We start from the raw sequence: 20,415 nt of genomic DNA, 5'->3' as shown, positions 1-20,415 counted from the left end.
CATCGAGCCCTTCTAGCCACATTTGGGGGTCCCAGATATCTAACTGTTGTACTGTAGACCTAATATTACTAATGCTGCTTTCACACCGCAAAACCTGCTTAGAACAGGTATTTAAAACATTTTTTAAAACGGGTCAGAGCAAGTTTAACCCCTTTCACATTGCATGTAAATACCTGCTCTACAGCAGGTTTGCAGTGTGAAAGCAGCATGAAAAGCATGGTCCCCCCGGCCTACCCATTGCCTGATGCACCCTAAATACCTCAATGCCCGCTGTGCTGTGTGTGGTTTCCTCCCGTCTCCTAGCAACAGCAAACGCTGATCACGTTGTGGGAGGTGCGCAGCGTAAGGTGGTTCTTGGGTGGCTTCAGGCAAATCACACGTTAAAGTCTGTGCCTGCTGATACAGGAGCTGAAATCCACCCGATTTCCTTCTGATTGTTTGCACAGGCTTCTACTGTATATATAAAATATCCGTCGGTTTTTTTCTATCCCCATATTGGCTACTTGCTAGTCACTGTGTGCAGTAATGTGGGCAATGGCTGGTCCCCTCTAATTAAGCGCTGTGAATATTTAATGAGCCGGTCGCTCATTACATATGTGCATATGTAATGAGCGGCTGGCTCATTAAATATGCACTGCGCTGGGGACCAATAGTGCTCACTGTTGCCTGGGTACCGTTTCAGACCCGTTCAGACAGCAAAAGAAACGGGTCTGAAACGGGTAGGACCCTATTTTTTTACCGTTTTTAAATACCAGTTATTTTAAAACGGTAAATTCATTCTGGACCTTTCGGACCGCACATATTACCGTTTTGAAACGGTAAAAAAACGACAATATACCGGTTAATATGTGCGGTCTGAAAGGGGCGTAAATGAAGATCCTCCTGTGCTGCTGGTTTAGGCGTAGAAGGCCATGTACATGTGCAGAAGCATTAGCTGTTTGAACAATATTTTCATGTGTATTTTAAACCTTTTACTGGTGGCCCCATAAAGAAAGAACATATTGTGATTAATGCCTTATACAGTTCTTGCCACCCTAACCAGTAGTATAAAAAATGTATTTACTCCTGGCCATGCTAGTTACACTGAGCTGTAGAACATGTCTAGAGAGGGGAGTTGCTTGTTGAAAAATGAACAAATACTTTAGGTCTTTTACAGGAAAACATCTAAAAATAATTACATACATTTTGTTAATAAAATAATAAGAAAAAAATAAATAAGGTTTATAGTTCAAATATATTTAAACTTGACTCCAAAAATAGAATTGGTACTAAATCTCGGTGAAATTAAAACCACTCAATAGGATCTCCCCCATTCATTCTCGTAGTCTTCTGTCTTATTTATTTAGCACAGTGCTTAGATTACAGCAGAAAGAAACACAGAAGGCTGAATAAGCCTGAGGTGACATAAACCACTGAGGGTTCTCCCAGGGTACACCCTGCTGTTGATCACATGCTATTGTAATGAGGATGGGCACAAGGCCTATCAGAGCAGGGGGAGGGTTTAGACAGGGTAGGAATGATCACGAGTTTAGAGTGACCACCCTCTGTTCAAGAAGCTGGTAAGGCAAGAGCTGCATTTGCAGCACTCTCTCTAAAAAAAGTATCTTATACTGTCTCTCTATCTTTTGCTAAATCTTTCTAAAATCTTTCACCTTCTCTCTCCCCTGTTAGATTCTTCCTTTTCTGTCCTTCTCTTTCTAGCTGGGTGCAAGCCCAGTGTAGCACACAGACAGGCAGATCCCAGTGTAACACACAGACAGACAGAGCCCAGTGTAACACACAGACAGACAGAGCCCAGTGTAACACACTGATACAGAGCCCAGCAGCTACATAAGGCTAATTTACTGCATCTTTAATTACTGAATCTATAGTTAAATGTACAGCAAAGCCCAGCAAATACAGATCTAATGAAATGAAAGTATGCACTGCCTAGCCAAAGTCTATGTGTGGGGTGTCTGTGAGTGAGCATGTGTGCTCATGCTGCTCACCTTTCTGTGATACTATCACTATACTATTAGTCCAGAACAGATGCCCAAACACTTACTGCTGCTGCTGTTACTGAGTCCTGAGCATACTGCTGGGCTAAATCTTCTGCTGGGATCAGTGTAGGTGCTTTTTCAGCAGCAATGTTATTCAGCTCTCATTATGTAATATACAGGAGGCAGTGCATGTTAGCTACCACAGGTGGCAGTGCAGAGCTCAGACATGGTCTGGACTCTGCGGATCTACATTGTCCTGATGACTCATGAGTCATGCAAATAGTTCAGTAGTTCAATTAGTTCACTTCCTACAGATCCCTAAACTAATCTCTGACTCATACAGCCATAATGAGACTGTACAGTGCCTCTGGGCTGCCATGTGTGGCACTGCCGTGCTCAGGCACATGTATTGTGTGTATGGAGCAGCACTATAGTATGCACTGCCGTGCTGCCTTCATATTTGGTCATGAGCTACACTCCCAATCATGTATAGTATGTTATATACTGTAGCTCTGTTTACTCCACAGGACAAAGAGGGATATGTATGAACCTTCATAATACATAAAGTGGAGCAGTTTCCCCTAGCAGCCGATCGGCTTAGGTCACATTTAGGCTGTGGAAGATAAATGACAGAAACTGACCGGATATTTTGCAAACTCTTTACTTTATCTCTCTCTAAAGTCAGTTGCATTGGGGCAAAGGGACATATTAAATACTGTATTTTAAAAGCAAAATAGTGACAGTATATTACTCTGAATTTGGGTATTTTACTTGCATATTATGGAAGTTAAAATAATAGCCAAAATGGGATAAATATTGCAGAGCTAAACAATGAATAGGTCCCTATAGAGCCGCTTTCGCCCTTCCTAAACATTTTAACAGAGCTGTATTTTAAGGCGGTATTCAAGACGGATCTGAGCCTTGACATTGAAGTAGATTGCCGTTTTGAATGCCATTTGAATACCATTCACATCAGTCAACCCGTTTTGATCCCCTCAACACGTTTCAAGGCAGAATGCAGGGGGCAGGTCTGTAGTCTGTTGTTTTTGCTAAATACCGTTTCGAGACATTCTCACTGCATAAAAAAAAAATGTCCCATAAAACGTGTAGGACTCTGCTTTTAAACGTTTTGAAATATCGGTTATCTTTAACTGGTAAATCAACTCTGGCACTTTCCGTTTGCCTTAAACGTGTTTGAAATGTGAAAGTGCAGTGTGAAAGGGGTAAAGGGTGCTGTATAATTTCTGCTTTTCTAAAATGAAAAATAATCTGATTTATTAAACCTATCTGATCATTCTAACAAGACCATTACTCCTCCAAAGAGCTAGTATTAGAAATCCCTGCTCTGCGTGTAATAATGTAGTCTGGTTCATCTAGTTCTAATCGCCCCTCTCAGTCTCTGAGTTGGTGATGGAATAATGAGCCAGACAAACTGCTGTATATATGCTCGAGTGTAGGTCGACCCGAATATAAGCCTAGGCACCTAAGTCTACAACAAAAACCGGGAAAGCTTATTGACTCGAGTGGGACCCTCACTTGAGTATAAGCCGAGACGGGCATTTTCAGCATAAAAAATGTTCTCAAAAAGTGGGCTTATACTCGAGTATATATATGGTAATCTTCTGAACTAATCTTTTGGGTGAACTAGATCATAATGATAATAATCATAATAGTCACAAAAATTAGCTAGATTTCCCATCACTAAGGGGTAGGCCGTGGCAATGGCGCCTGGACCTCCTTGTAGCCTGGGGGGTCGGACAGAGCTAGTGCCCATGGCGCAACTTCCCGGGGGCGCGGCAGAGCCACCTGGATGATACCACTGCCCAGTCCCCGCCATTGCTCCTGCCACAGGCACTGCACGCCCCTCTGGCCAGCGGGGTGGCGGGAGACGGGGATGTAGGGCTGCTAGTACAGGCTACTGGGGACGGCCACCCCCCTATTGTGGGACCCCAGTCACTCCTGTCCATCCCCGGGGACATGCCTCCTGCAGGACCGGCCAGGCGACAATGGCTGCAGAGGACCAGGCTGGTCCCGCAGCGCTAAAGGGGGGTCTAGGGTAGTTCCCAAAAATACTTCCCCTCTGTTGGCTGACGCAGTGCAGGGCCCCTGCCACCTACTTCCGGTAAGGGAGTACAGCAGTTTATGGCCCTTCTGACTTCCTTTATGGACCGCATGTCTGGGCTTTCCCCTACTGGGGCTCTGCCAGCTCCCAACCCTGCCATTTTGCCAGCCCCTACTGAGCTGCCTGGGGTTACAGCTTCTTCACAGGTGGTGCCCGTAATTGTGTCCCCAACTAGTGCCGTGGCCCGGGAGCTCAGGCCGGTTGCCACTTCGGCCTCGCAGGGCAGGCCGGCTCCTCCTCTGGCAGTTGTTCCTGGAACCTCGGCTATCGGGACCCCTGGCGTGTCCACGGCACTTCAGGTGATCAGCCCGGAATGGAGGGGCTAGCTATGCGGGCTATCGTGCCCAGGACACTGTGGTGCTATCAGGAAGGATGGCACGAGGGGGAACAGTTTAGGCTGTCTGCCCCTTCTGCAGGTAAGACACCTGGTGCGGCCATGGGGTCCTTTGTCTGGAGTTTGTACTCCTTGGGGTGTTCTGTTGCCTCAGTACGCAGGATGCTGGCAGGGGTGTCTATCTTTTCATCTCTGCATGGTAGGGCGGACCTGTCCCGGTCCTTTCTGGTGTCCAGGGCGTTGCGTGGATGGCTGCGCACCTCGCCGGCGCTCCCAGACTGCAGGCGACCAATTGATTTGACATTGCTCCCAGCCTTGCTGGGTGCCCTGAGGGACATTTGCTGGCCTGACTATGAGGTCCTGTTGTTCCGAATGGCGTATGCAATGGCTTATCATGGTGCCTTCAGGATCGGGGAGCTGGTGGCGCTGTCAAAGCGAATGCCCTCACCACTGACCGTGGATGACCTGGTGGTCCATGTGGATTCGGTGCTATGTCACCTGCGCCGTTCCAAGACGGACCAGGCTGGTAGGGGGTGGTGGCTGTCTTTGCTCCCATGTGCAGTGGAAGGGGTGTGCCCCGTGGCGTTGGTTACGGCCTTCGCACAGGTGCACCCAGACCTACCTGGTGCATGGTTGATGCATGATGATGGGTCACCGCTCACCAAGTATCAGTTTTGCCACGGATTGGGACGGGCGCTGGAGGCCACGGGTCTCGATCCAAAGGAATTTGGGTCGCATTCCTTTCGGATTGGGGCTGCTACCTCGGCGGCTGCGGAGGGCCGCTCCTATTCAGAGATTCAGTCTCTGGGTCGATGGCGCTCGGCAGCATTCCGTAGGTACATTCGGCCGACTTTATCTATCACTGCTCACCATGGTCGACTGGACGCATAAGCGCTCGCCAACTTCCAGTGGGGGCCTTGAGGTGTGTTTTCACATCCGCCCGGGGGCACAATTTGGCTTAATTTACAATCTGACATGGCGTACCTGTTAGTTTACTCCGGGCGGTGTGTTTTGTGTCTCAAGAGCTGGTCGGCCACGGTTTTCTCTTCCCTCTCTCTCTCTAACCTGGTTGGTGTGTGAGTGCTGGTTGCAATTGAGTCCCCTACTAACTAACCTCTTGTGTGCATATTTCAGGTCGACAGGACGTTAAGTCCGTGTGGATGTTGGGCCATTCCTTTGTGTACTGGGCCTCGCAGGCGGATCTCACCTCTGATGTATGCATGTTCCCACAAGCTGAGGAGGTTAGGTGGCTAGGAGTACGGGGCATGAGGTGGTGAGCGCTGCAGGCTCAGCTGATGCTGGCCGTTAAGCAGTTTGGGGTCCCGAAGGTCGTTATATTCCACTTAGGCGGGAATGACCTTGGGCGGGGATCCGCTCTGGAGCTGCGCTCAGTGATTATCCGGGACCTCCACATCATTGCCCAATTTTTGCCATCTTGTGTGTTAGTGTGGTCCTCCATGATCTCAAGGAGAGTTTGGAGGAACGCTAGATTGTGCCCCCGCCTGGAGCGTTCACGTAAGAAGGTGAACTCTGCGGTTGAGAGATACCTGCTAGTTAACGGCGGGGGTGTCATGACGCCATCGACTTCCAGTGTCCAGAGCTGTACAGGAGCGATGACATTCATCTGAGCACGCAGGGCGTAGCTCAGTTTTCTAGGCAACATTTTCATGGTTATCTTCAAGGTGCTGAGCGTTATTAGTGGTGGCGGTGGCTGCGGCCTAGGGCCTGGCTGTGGCGGTAAAGAACGGTCATTCTTTAAGAACTCTGTATGTGTGTAGAGATAGTGGGGTGCACTCTCCCTCGACATCGATTGTCATGGGCCATGCTTCTGTCCGGGGAATGGCCGTCACCACCAGGCCTGGTGGCTGACCAGGGAGAGTGGTCACCCAGCGTTGTATGTATGCTTAGTGATCTTTAACCCCACCTTTCCTATAGTGACCGTTCTTTAGTGCCGCCACCATTCATAGTCTTAGTTAATTGTCAAAATAAATTTGACATTCTTTTTGAAACGCCAGCACTTTGTGTCGTGTCTTTATTTTAAGTTAAGTTATATAAGTTTAGAGTTAAGTTTGTATTTAGGTGTATCAACCGTCGGGGTGGGCCAGGGGGATACCCGATGGTGAGTTTAAGAAACACAGAAGGCTGAATAAGCCTGAGGTGACATAAACCACTGAGGGTTCTCCCAGGGTACACCCTGCTGTTGATCACATGCTATTGTAATGAGGATGGGCACAAGGCCTATCAGAGCAGGGGGAGGGTTTAGACAGGGTAGGAATGATCACGAGTTTAGAGTGACCACCCTCTGTTCAAGAAGCCCCACCCACCCTTCCCTATTTCTCTTCCTCTTCGGCGGCGGTAAAGAACGGTCATTCTTTAAGAACTCTGTATGTGTGTAGAGATAGTGGGGTGCACTCTCCCTCGACATCGATTGTCATGGGCCATGCTTCTGTCCGGGGAATGGCCGTCACCACCAGGCCTGGTGGCTGACCAGGGAGAGTGGTCACCCAGCGTTGTATGTATGCTTAGTGATCTTTAACCCCACCTTTCCTATAGTGACCGTTCTTTAGTGCCGCCACCATTCATAGTCTTAGTTAATTGTCAAAATAAATTTGACATTCTTTTTGAAACGCCAGCACTTTGTGTCGTGTCTTTATTTTAAGTTAAGTTATATAAGTTTAGAGTTAAGTTTGTATTTAGGTGTATCAACCGTCGGGGTGGGCCAGGGGGATACCCGATGATGAGTTTATAGAGTTATTTTAAAACATTGCCCCTCTTTGGCCTTTTGAAGTACAGTATTGGGAGATAGAGTTCAGCCAAAGACAAAAGGACTCTCTGAGCCATTGTACAAGCACAGTGCACTGAAAAAAGAAAGTTATTGAGGCTGACTATATTTCAGTCATAAATTAGATTAGGACTGTTAAACTCTGAAATGATAGGTTACCTTGGAAACACTGGTTAAAAGATGCATTTCCCCTCCTTCTGGTGTCATTGTAAGGTCCATTATTATTCTGAAATGGAGGATAGCATAAAAGAATCCCAAAATGTTTTATGTTACATATAATGTTCAAACATATTTTCATTAACTGTATGCGTTAAATGTGCTCTTAATTATAATTTTAAAAGTAAACATTTATTAACATATGTTAAATGTTTTTCATAAAATAATATAGAACTTAATTTAAAAAAATGTTTTTAATATAAACTATGCATATTTTTCATATTTATATTAATTGCCCTATTCTTATTATTATTATTATTATTATTATTATTATTATTATTATTATTATTATTATTATTATTATTATTATTACAGGGACAGACTCAATAGTTCAATTAGCTTTTGTAGAGCCACCATGCTCACTGCACCATTTCTATCACAAATATTGTCTGGAATGCACAGTAAAAAGTGACTGTACACTTGTGTTTTTTCAAATGCTTAGCTCCAACTTTCCTTATTCCAGCAGGACAGTACCACTATTTGGACACTGTCCCGCTAACCCACCAGCGGGGGCAGTTCCCTGTGGGTAGAGGGGGGGTGGGTGGTATGGAAAAATCTGTGCAGTGGTGTAACTAGAAATTTAGCTCCCCCTGCAAAAAAAAATCTGTCTCCCCTCCATTTTTGGTAAAACAACACACTGACAGCACAGGCACATGCTGACAGTGCAGGTACAGAATACACAGTTCCCCTACACACTGCACCGGGTACAGCCCCCTACACACTGCGCAAGGTACAGCCCCCTTACACACTGCGCCAGGTAAAACCCCCTTACACACTGTGCCAGGTACAGCCCCACTACACACTGCGCCAGGTACTACCCCCCACACACTGCACCAGGTACAGCCCCCCTACATACTGTGCCAGGTATAGCCCCCCTACACATTGCACCAGGTACAACCCCCTTTCACATTGCTCCAGGTATATAATCTGTAATGTAAAGAGGGAGTAAGAGAGAGGAGGGCTAGGACATAGGAGAGAGAGGGAGAAGCCAGAGAAAGAGAGAGGAGAGAGATGGCATTACCTGACTGGATCCCTCAGTTATGCCAGGAGCAGAAGAGGACTCTGATGGAGCTAGTTCCATCCGGCATTAGGCCACGCCCCCTAGTGACCCGCGAGTCACGGAACTCAGAGACCCTGCTGCCCCATTTAAAAATTGGTCTGAAAATGAGGTACCCTCCATTGACCAGTGCCCATAACCTGCAGCAGCACCCTGTGCCCTGTCCAGTGTCCATGCTGTACATGTTGGCAGTTACAGGGGTTAGACTCCAGCACAGTCCAAATTTCAAAGAGAGGGGTCACATCAACTGCCAGTGAGTCCAGGACAGTGATGTTTGGAGTGGCATTAGGTGTGGCTCCCCTTTTTGAATATTGAACTGTGCTGCAGCCCCACCTCTGCAACTTCCACTGGTAAGGAATTCCAGAAACAGAGCATTTTGTACCTAATGGACTGGGCCATGTTGGAGGGTATGCAGATGCAGTACATGTGTGCAGAGTATCTACTTATTGCATGGAGGTTAGTCTGGGATGTCTGGGATGCCAACTGTGCTGGCCATGCCCCCAAAATGATTAAAACAAGGAGGTGCAGCAAGACCACATCCACACAGCTGAGAGCTCGCCCTCCAGTCCCATCTTAGGCCACACCATTTTCCAGGCTGTGTTTTAAAGAAGTCAAGAGTTGGGAGGTATGACATACAGTATATATTGAGAAATGCAAGTATTGAGCAAAAGAAAATACAGGACATAGATACCTGAAGAGCAAACATGCCAGCCATCATTATCAATGTGCCTCTGGTGTTATAGATGCATCCAGATGAAACCTATGGCTTATATTAAGGTCCATACACCCTAGGTAATTTTGGCCAGCGTGTATTGACAACGATGATGGGGAAAATCCCTGGTATGAAAACTGCTCAGTGCATGGTAATACCAGCAGATGAGCAGTGGCCAATGGTGATGATGAGGGAACGCGTAGAGCTGGCCTGTAGACACTGGGCAGCTTTTGAGCTGAAATGAGCTCTCACAACAAAATTGAGCTTCAGCTGAAATTCGCCCAGTGTGTAATCTCCTTGTTATTATGTGTTACACATAATTGTACATTGTGGTACAGTGTTGTGTCAGATCATTATGAAGCATGATTGGTTTGTTTGTGACACATACAATGACCTTTTGATGAAACCAAACACAGAAACAAAAGTAATTAATAGTGATGAGTGACCAGTGCAACTATGGTCTCTGATCATTTGTTTAGAGTTTCTATTCATTTCTGCTGCGTTCTTTTAATCATATGCATTCCTGGTCTGTTTTTGTAGGATTGCTTATTAATGTTTATTCATAATGGTAAAAATGTAACATGTTCAATTGCAAAGCTCAATAAGAGATTCTTAGTATAACATTCTTCTTCCAAATACACCCTGTATACTTTTGAGGCTGAAATTTTATAATGCACAACAATATTTCAAATGAGAAATGTACACACATATACATATTGTAACATTTTGGGCGGGATGTATCAAAATACATCGTCGCCCCTCGCTGCCATATCAACATATGCGGCTAGCATCGCAGTGCGGTGACAAAGGCCTCCCGTGATACCAGTGATGTGATGTGTGGGGGGTCTCCGTCACCTCTCTGGGCACCTCCTCCTCCCCTCACTCCGGGAAGCCTAAGCAGGCTGTCCCCGGCGCGTCCTCCTCCCCCCTGCAGCTGGAAGGACATCCGGCTGCGTTGCTAGGGGGAGGAGGGTTGGTATCTGCGTCGGGAGTTGGTGGAGGTGGTGGGTTTGCGGTGGGTGGCGATACCCTGCCCAGCAATGATGCGGCGGCCAGGTATTAGTACATTAGAAAATGCTGTAAAATCCCTGAAAACTGGGGTTTTACCGCATTTTTAGCGTAGTACATCCCACCCTTTATCAGAAAATATGGGGGTATAGACTTACTTTTATCTGCGAAGGGAGGAAAAATCATTTGATGGTGAGCGAGTATAGAATGTTTTTTCCTCCATGCTGCCGAGCGGATGGGTAAGTGTACACATCTGCTCAAATGGTAGCATGGGGATTCAGGAGGCGGGGGGGGGGGGTGCACGCGTACTGGCTCGCTAGGCAGCGAATATATGCAGCTTAGCGAGCAGTTCTGAATTTACCCCTATGTGCTGGTACAGCGTGGCACTTGATGTTGGCCCCACCTTCGTACATAACATGTTGTCACTCCTAGGAGGTGGGACCACTGACTGGTAAGTAGAGCACTGCATGGAACATTCTTAGCCTCACAGGCTAGCATTTGCTAGCACAGAGCATCCTGCTGGCTGCAGAGTGCCTTGGAGCAGCATCGATGCCGCCCTGAGCTCTGAGCGACTGCACCCATAGTTACAGCCCTGCAGGAATTGCCTAAAGTGTCATGCATGCAAAAATAAATGATTTCAGTTATAACAGGTAATATAGAATATTCATGTACTTGCGTCTCGTACTTTCCATATGCTGTTCTGCATCTGCCTTAATGCAGTCTAGTTCCACCCGCACCAGCTTGTTTTACAGCTACTCTACCTACTTAGGCCCTTGCTCCCCCTATGCACATCAACAGCACCAAACAGTATAGCACAATATATTATCATTTCCATTTTGCATTTCATATGTGTAACACATGCTCACCTGAAAATGCTACATGATTACCAGAAATTCTTAACTGTTAAGCTGGGTACACACTGTACAATATCGTATTGCCAACATCGGTATATGCTCAATATCGTTAATAAACCCCCTGTAATCTGTACATGCAGCTTAATCTGACAATATTGTCATCTACTGCATGTATAGGGGGCGGCTGACATCACTGACAATCAGAGTGTATGCATTATATTGTTCTCCTGTATGTAAAAGTGTTATATTACTGAGCAGATACAAGTCTTGTTGCATGCACCTGATTGGTTCCTCCAAAACCGTGAACCCTGGATGTGTAATGTTGACCCAGACAGAGAGAGATGATATATAGCCCTCTTAACGTCTCAAGCACAGAGAGAGCCCATGTGAGATACTGGAAGAATCACAGAAGCCAGGACTGGTGATGCGTGCAGGGTCAGTGTTAGGGATGGCCATCGATGGCGCTTCTAAAACCAGCCATGGATAGTTGTAAACTATCGATGGTCATCCATTATCTTTGACTTAATGGCACGTGGATCAATGAGAACTTGGGGGTGGGACTTCCAGGTGTCAGGGGCAGAGCGATGCTCTGTGTCCCGGAAACTTGAAAGAAAAAGTAAACATTGGTTCTCCTTTGCCATCGATGTAGGGAAAACATCTGGTTCTCCCACATCGAGGGCAAAAGTATTCAATATCGGCCATAAACCATCGATGATTTCAAATCATCGTTTTGAGACAGCCCAAGACAGAGTGCTGATAGCATTGTCAATGCAGCCATCTGATTACACACTAAAGAAGTATGGAAAGCAGCGCAGGAGAAACCCCTGTCTCACAGCTGGTGCAGAGTGGGAGGTCCTGTTCAGAAAGAGGAATCCTACAGCCGGATACAGTTTTGTGTGGGAGACTGGGTGAGTACTACCAATATTGTACAATAGAAGTCTATGATCCCTGATCAAGCCATTTAAAGGGAGTGTTTGGACCAGCTACAGATAAACCAACCTATCTCCAACTAGAAGAAGACTTGCACACATTTGTGGAGGGGAGATTGTGTGATTATTGCCCAAGATTCTAATTGCCATTGTGTTTATTTCTACACGTGACCTTAAACTTTGGGGATTTATATATATGCATATATATCCCTACTTCAGCCACTTTTTACATACATTGGTGACTCTGATATAGTCCTTTTGCTGCAAAGTGCCCCCTATTGTTGACTCTGTTATATTGCTTATGTTCCACAGCAGCCCCTATTCCAAGCGCCCTCTATTGGTGACTTCTGGTATAAACTGACTGACTACACTCAACAGCGCCCTCTATTTGTGGAACCTGGTATAAACTCCCTATTCAGACTTCACAGCCATTTCTATTTGCCATTGCTAGTATAACTGGACAATACCTGAATACAGTACCGTTTATGGGATTACAAGTAACTGTGCACAGTTTAGGCCCAACCTATCAGTCTCCTTGGAGGACATTAAAGAATGGGACAGTCCATATTCAGAACAAGTTGAAGGCAATAGTCAAATCGCTACACCATGCATAGTATAGATAGTATATTAGTACAGTGATTATCTGCATGAAAGATTAGGTGTTATATTATTTACAACCAAAGTTTTATAGAATCTGTGTTGGTGTAATTGAAATAAGTTGTTTCCAAATAACCTTAATTGAACTGTCTCTGATTGCATAACTTGTGATGACTAATTGATTCCTGCATATTAAATATTATTGTCACCATCACTGTGTATGCTGATTATTGTGTGCTCTTTGGGGTGTTCAGTCTTCTGCCACAGGTTCCCGTCAGGAAGAAGAAGCCATTGAGTGGTACTGAACCCACCCGTCATCTGGAAAGTTACAACGCTTCACCATCACAGGGGTACTGTTACACTTGCCTACCCACCCGAAATGGCCGTGAGGCTCCTTAAAATTGGGTCCCCTTCCCAACCCCCCAGGAAGGTGGGCAAGTCTCCTGCATGTCCGCCAAAGCCCTGCACCCCCTGGAGAAATGCTGGAATTCGCAAGTCTGCGAGAGGCGGCGGGACAAAAATGATGCGAAATGCATAATTTTGCATCATTTTGACTTTAAGAGTCAGACTTGTTTCTGCCCCCGATGTGCAGATTTGGTTGTCCTCTCCGGGCTTCTCCCGGAGAAGCAACCGTAAAGGTAGTCCATTCCTAACTGTATTTTTTAAACGCAGCTGATTGACTGGTGCATTATCATCTTCCACTTTACCACTTTAGCAGGATCAATATACATCTGCCCCACTGTTATATCACACCACAGCATTACATTGTTGTGCTTCTACCTCACACATAAGCCCCAGAGCATGGGATACATTTATGTGTGTACACTTATGCAAGTGCAGTCTGTGTTCCCTGGTGAGACTACAATTTACACTTTAGCCTGCACTTTGGAACTTTGCTAATAAATTATGCTTATTTGATTTGGAGCCATAGCTCATTGCCTATAACTTAGTTGTAGGTTCCAACTAAGAGAGACACTCCTATATTATATTTTCGGACATAGCCCTTTAAAGACAGCCTGGAGTCAGCTATATACATTCCACAAGTTGATTGCAGTAAAACAGTAACACATGTAAACATGTCGTGCTGCCTATTTGCAAGGTAAAGCACATCCCAGTCCCAACATCAATTATTACAGTTAAAAGGGACAGCGTCACTATTCATACAGTGTAAAGTGATCTGTTTAACACTAATTGATTATAACTCCTATTACCTGGGACAGCATCATACTGGTCCTCATTGCTATTGTGCCAGATACAATTAACACTTTAATATCAGAAATTGCGGAGAAAAAACCCTAAGAACAATATTGTGTGACACTACCTGCAAGGAAGATTTCAAGGTTGTTCCATTAATAAGGGGCTCTTTATTGGAAAGTTATTTATATTTTGTGGAACCTTTATATTTTGTGAGAATGTTATAGCTTAATTCATTAAAAAAGTTAACCAGAGCTTAAGTTAAGACAGCCAGCTCCAGGAAGAAGGGAGCGGGGGGGGGGGGGGTTACGCAGCAGGGGCAGGGCCAACAAGGGAGTTCATTAAGGGACCCTTGAGAGGGGCATGGTCATTGTAACTGCATCATCATGCCCATGCCCCCCATTGTGCAATACCAGTATTACAGGCATTCCACAGCAGGGGCAGGGCCATTTCGGGTAACTTGCCCATTTTTCAAGGAGTCTGGGAGGAGGTCCTAATTTTCAAGCGCCTCCCAACCATTCCAGGAGGGTAGGCAAGTATGATTTAACCCTTTTTAAAACATGCCACTTACTTCTAGTCCAGTAAAGCTAAAGCTCATACAAATAGTTATTTTTGTGAGGTCCTGGTGTTTTGTTTAGGTCAGGGTGCTGCCACTGAAGAGGGCACATGTCCACAGAAAGGGGTGTGTCACTTTGAGCTGGTGCCCAATCCACCCCTATATCAGACATTACCTAACCCTTCATATAATATTATTTCTGTGACCACAGTTCTATAGTGTGATTCCGGCAACAGTGCTATCACCACCAGCAGCTTTTACACCAGGCTAGTTATATATAACAGACGCTACAGGCTACATACATGTGGTAAGATTTTACCACCACCCATTCAGTGCAGTATCCAGAAATTTGATGCCACCATAGCAAATAAAGGCACTGTGCGCGCTGAAGGAGCGTGTTGAAAATTAGGGGCATGGCTTTATAGGGAAGGGGCATGGCCACATGATACCAATAGCACCATAATGTCCATTACGCATAAACCCTTCAGTGGTGTTTTTTTTTAAGGTAGCGCTCCCCAATGGGCAAATTTTTTAGGGGGAGCGCTACCTAAAAAAAAACACCACGCTGTGTGTAGGGTTCGGACAGCTCCATTGCCCAGCCCTGCACCCCAGTGTGTCAGTAGTCGGCGCAGCTGGCTGTAATACAACAGCCAGGCGGCAGGGTGAGGAGGAGGCACGGCGGTTGAGAGGGAGCCAGCTGAGTTCAGCGATCAACTCAGAAACGCTGCCCGGTGCTAAAACAGTTGCAATCCTGAAATTTTTCTGGGTTTGCTAGTCTGGGCACTGAAACATAGCCTGGAACATTCTCGGGATTACCACTGAAGGGGTTAAACCGCACACCGTAATGTCCATTACACATTATGCCGCACACCGTAATGACCAGTACACATTAAGCTGTACACTGTAATGCCCATTACACAATATGCTGCACACTGTGATGCCCATTACATATTATTGTTACATGTAATGCCCTCAGTTTATAAACGTATATGTCACCAGTAGTGCACCTTAAACAATGCCCCTAAAAGTCCCACTTACATTATGTTCGGAGTCCAGTCAGGCCGGCATCATCTGCCTTCACTGCTGCTGTGGTGAGAGAAGGAGAGCAGAGCAGCAGCGGGAGATGAGCTCGTGGGGAGGGGGAGAGGAGGTCTCCCAGCGGTGGGGCGTCTGTCACCAGAGGGATGGGGTTTCAGCAGGTGAAAGGCAGTTTCTGCTCCCAGCTGGGGTGGTTCTGTGCACTCCAGCAGCCCGGGTGGGATGGGGAGGGGCAGATGTGCACACAGGGCAGCAACAGACCGTGGCCAAGAACAGCTGCTGCTACCCCGGGTCCCGCAGGTTGTTTATTCTCCATCCTTGCAGCGACCGGTACCTACCTCGGTACTCTTTACCTAGAACGGCGCCCATCGCGGTGATCGCGACATCGCGGGCAGTACATAAACGGCCGCGACGCGATGCCCGCGATCACCCGATTTTCCCATAGGGAACAATGTTAAAAAGCACAATTGACCGCGATTTTGCATTCAATGCCTCAATGCCCGCGATTTTACCATAGGAATCAATGTTAAATGGGCTACAGAGCCCAAATAGCCCCAATTAACCCTTAAATGTCACCCCAATTTTTGTACGCCACCCCACGATCCACGCCAACCCGAAGCGTGGCGAGCGCAGCGAGCCCGCGAGGGGCGGCGGTACGCGTCCTCCGACCTTTTCATGCCCTACTATCCACGTCGGCGTGGAGTTGAGAATAGAATAGTGTTGCGAGCGCTGCGAGCCACCGAGCCCCAAGCGTGGCGAGCGCAGCGAGCCCCGCGAGGGGACGCGGATACCTTCACAGTTATACGCGTCCCCTCGCGGACTTCACAGGTGTCCGTGGCGACGCAGACACCTGTGAAGCCCGCGAAGGGACGCGTTTACCTGTGAAGGTATCCGCGTCCCCTCGCGGGGCTCGCTGCGCTCGCCACGCTTCGGGCTCGGTGGCTCGCTGCGCTCGCCACACTATTCTATTCTCAACTCCACGCCGACGTGGATAGTAGGGCATGAAAAGGTCGGAGGACGCGTACCGCCGCCCCTCGCGGGCTCGCTGCGCTCGCCACGCTTCGGGTTGGCGTGGATCGTGGGGTGGCGTACAAAAATTGGGGTGACATTGAAGGGTTAATTGGGGCTATTTGGGCTCTGTAGCCCATTTAACATTGATTCCTATGTGAAAATCGCGGGCATTGAGGCATTTTAAAGTAAAATCGCGGCCAATCAGGCTTTTTAACATTGTTCCCTATGGGAAATTCGCGGTAATCGCGGGTACCCGATTTTGATGTACCCGCGATTTACCCGCGATGCCCGCGATGACCGCGATTTTTTACCCCCGACGCCCGCGATTCTGATCGCGGGCGCCGTTCTAGGTAAAGAGTACCCCTACCTCCAATAACTCCTTTCCATGTATGAGAAAGGCAATGGGGATTACACATGTGTTCATTTTTTTTAAATGACATTACAACCAGTATGTGCATTGTGCAATGGAAAATGCTAATTATTTATTAATGCATTTAATATGGATACAAATGTGTGCATTGATTACAAATTATTCCCATTCAGATAATAATATGCATCTGAAATATGAATAGAAACATTTGTATTACAGTTACCCATATTTTATGGAAATCAAATAGTTAATACTGTACATGAACTAATGATATATTCAAAATTCCACATTATAAAAAAATTGTCATTGGCAATGCATAACAAAATCAGATCCCATTTTCCAACACTAATCATGTGTTTGCTGAAAACATCGCAGGTATAAATAGAAATCTGCCATTTATATTTCTTTCTGTTTTGCATTTCAATTGGAATGTGGCTACCAGCTGATTATTCTGCTACATCAGGAGTGTTTTTTTATTTTTTATTTTATCTTTTCAATTTGTAACAGCTCATTGCTTTTTTAATTTGGTGCAGATTAAGGTAGTCAAGATCAATTCATCATTTTATTTGACAAGTTTTAATAATTCTTCTTTTATTCAAATTATATTTTCCTACATGAAAATACATATCAATATGATTGGAATGGCGTGCCTCACAAGTGATATAGGGGGTGATTCTAGTTATCTCTGACACTTGGTAAGCTGCAGTGTTCTTGGCCTTGCGTGATCTGGGATTTTTGCAGATCTGCAAGGCTTTTTGAATTAGCCCCATAAACAAGTTAGCTGTTTCTTAGCTATGCAGATGTAGGACACAACTTTTGGGAAGGGAACCCCAGCACAATTTCACCCCAAAAAAATAAATTTTAATTCTTTGGGAAAAGGTAGAATTGAAAATTGAGGAAGCAAAATGACAAATGAGTTATAGTAGCAAACCACAATATGCATTAATGTTGTTGCTTCAATATTACAAACATATATTTTGGGAGCAGCAGATGCAACAGCAGCACAGGTGGGGGATAATGACAAGCACTGGAGCCAGGGCCTCTTGGTATAAGAGCTATGTCTTGTCTGAACCTAAGGTATTCATGGAGTAGTCACCAGTCCACATCAATGCAGGTAATAAATGTATATAATTATCTTATACGCACATTATCCACTATATAGTGAGTGTAAAAATGCTGCACACGGGGTGTTTCTAACTGTCTTCTTCTCTTTTATTTCCATAGACAATGGAAAGGAATAATGAAACTGAAGAGGCACAGCATGAAAGCCACTCAATAACATACGATGATTAGCCTCATGAGATATAGGCATCTGCAAGTGAAGATGAAAGAGTCAGCCCCTCCAGGCTAACAGCTACAGCTTCCACTACAGAAATGATCATAAACCAGATGTGGCAGAGAGAAGAAAAATGCTAGCATGTGTGCCATGTTACATATTGCAGAGCAAGAAGTGTCTGCAATGCACTGTGGCAGGATGACTGAATTCAATGTACAAATCAAAAATAAAGTAAACCAACTTCCACTTAACATGATAAAAAAGGAGACGCAGCCATCTGGAAATAGTAGATGCTAGTTCTTAGTGGATCTCTAAAGGACCTCTGATGATCAACCATGTGACATGCAACGCCAGAGGGAGGAGCAAGGTTGGTGGCTTAACATTGTCACTATCCAACTATTGCCTTTAGTAACTAGGTGGCGAGCATAGCGGAGCCTGCCACCATGAATGAAGCATAGGCAGCGGACCAAGCCCACAAGGGCAAATTTGGCCTCCCATATTTGGACCTTGCTCCTCCGTCTCTTGTGCCATGTCACGTTCCAAGAACACCATGGGTCCTTTAGCTCACTAGAATTTAGACTTATACATCTGGAAATAGTTAGTGCCCTCTACTGATTCCATTCATAAAGAATCTGTTGTAGAGGTGATCACAGTAACTACACTGTATCATCCTCACATCAACCTCCTATGAGAAAGAGAAAAACACACATATAAATCATATTGTTTGAAATATAAGAAACATATCTCATTCTCAAATGTATTTTTTTACAAATAAAGCTACATTAGTTTAAATTAGTTGAAAAATAGCTAGCATGAAATGTTGGATTACATACATTGCAGAAAAATCTACACAGGATGTGCTGTATACTTAAGGACTAAAAATGTATAAGACTTTAAGATCTTGTGGTTTTGGGTCAGATATGTTTAAATTTACATTTTTAAGCACAGCGTAGCTTAGATTAACTTTTCTTACTATCAAAATCATTCTAAACACGTTTCACTTGCAGATGCATGGGTGGTAAGGACGAGATTGCAGGTAGGGGAATGATAAAGAGTATGTTGTGAGTATGTATTGTAATTGCAGCAATCTGTTTGATTTCAGTGGGATACCTTGCACCATGGCGGTTATTCTGATTGCATCGCTCCCCTGCGTGTTCGCACAGGAGAGCGATGTTTCGCGACTGCACATGCACATAAATTGTTATGCGCATGTGCAGCCGCTTGGTGCGAGCAGTGTGGACAGGGGGGCATGGGGCGGTGGTGAGGTCTCCCTGGATGCCCCAGAACATATGTGGAGGGGAGGGGGCTCCCCGGGACCCAGGCAGCACAGGCTGCCCCCCCCCCTATAGCCAGCGGGGGACCCAGTATTCACTGCACCCGATCGTGCATATTAACGATCGGGTGCAGTGAATATATGAATATCTAATGAGCGGCTCGAGCGCTCCGGCCCCCTGCTGGCTGCACTGTGTAAAAAAAAAAAAAATTTAAAAAAATATATTTTTTTAATTAAATATATATTCATGTGCTATAAGCACATGAATAAAAATAACATGCCCCTTCACAGAAAAAAAAACCTGATTTTTTGACACCAAAATTAAAAAAAAAAACCTTTTAGTTTAAAAGTTCACATTCCAGCTCTCCATCAAAAGATGGAGAATTTCTACACGGAGAGAGACGGCGAAAATCACTTAGAAAGACGGCGAATATTTCACATTGAATAGGGTGGTTCACTTTTGGAGAGCAAAATGCTCCGTCCAAGGCGAAAAAAGCAAAAATTCTCCATAAAACACGGAGAATTTTTCTCATTGAATACTGCCCAATGTCTGATGGGAGGGCCCAGTGGGGGCCCCGGGCCCCCTCCCCTTAAGTGACAGCAGCAGCTGCAGCTCTTCTCCTCTGCCCAGCACACACTGCTTTGTGCTGGGTTGCAGTGTGGCTATGGAGGTGGTTAAAATACAATATTTTCTCAGGATTTTTTTCTAAGGGTATAATGTGAATAATGTGAGGAGTAATGTATATAAGGTAAAGTGATACTACAGTGTGATGTAACGTGAATAGGGGACACCATCGCATGATATAATGTGAATAAAGTTGCACTACTGTGTGGCATAATTTGAATTGGGGGTAAAATTGTGGGGCCATGCCCCTTCCCAGCAAGAACACACCCTTGTTTGGGCTGCGCACCAAATGTGTGCACTGTTTGTATTTAAAATATTGCGGGTAGGAGCACCAAAATGATGACTGATATGATGAGGGTTGATGGTGCTGGGAAAGGGGAGCAGGGTCAGAGGCGGAACTAGTAGTGGTGCTAGGGGGCACCAGCCAAATTCTTGCCTAGGGCGTCATTTAGGCTAGGGCCGGCTCTGGTCTGCTGACTACA

The 20,415-nt window shown here is 45.7% G+C and overlaps 1 long non-coding RNA gene across 1 annotated transcript in view; it reads left to right on the top strand.

The window, feature by feature from the left end:
• LOC146062648 (uncharacterized) overlaps positions 1–18,286 on the top strand; it is a 32,547-nt gene extending 14,261 nt beyond the window's left edge. Inside the window, exon 2 of the long non-coding RNA XR_014471444.1 lies at positions 17,984–18,286. This is a non-coding gene — a long non-coding RNA (uncharacterized LOC146062648). The remainder of the gene's footprint in view (positions 1–17,983) is intronic.
• Positions 18,287–20,415: the final 2,129 nt, after the last annotated feature.

The sequence above is a fragment of the Crinia signifera genome, chromosome 3 (genome assembly GCF_055691185.1).
Source record: "Crinia signifera chromosome 3, ASM5569118v1, whole genome shotgun sequence".
Classification (NCBI taxonomy): Eukaryota; Metazoa; Chordata; class Amphibia; order Anura; family Myobatrachidae; genus Crinia; species Crinia signifera.
The sequence above is the reverse complement of the archived record's forward strand: the minus strand, read 5'-3'. Positions and strand labels throughout refer to the sequence as shown.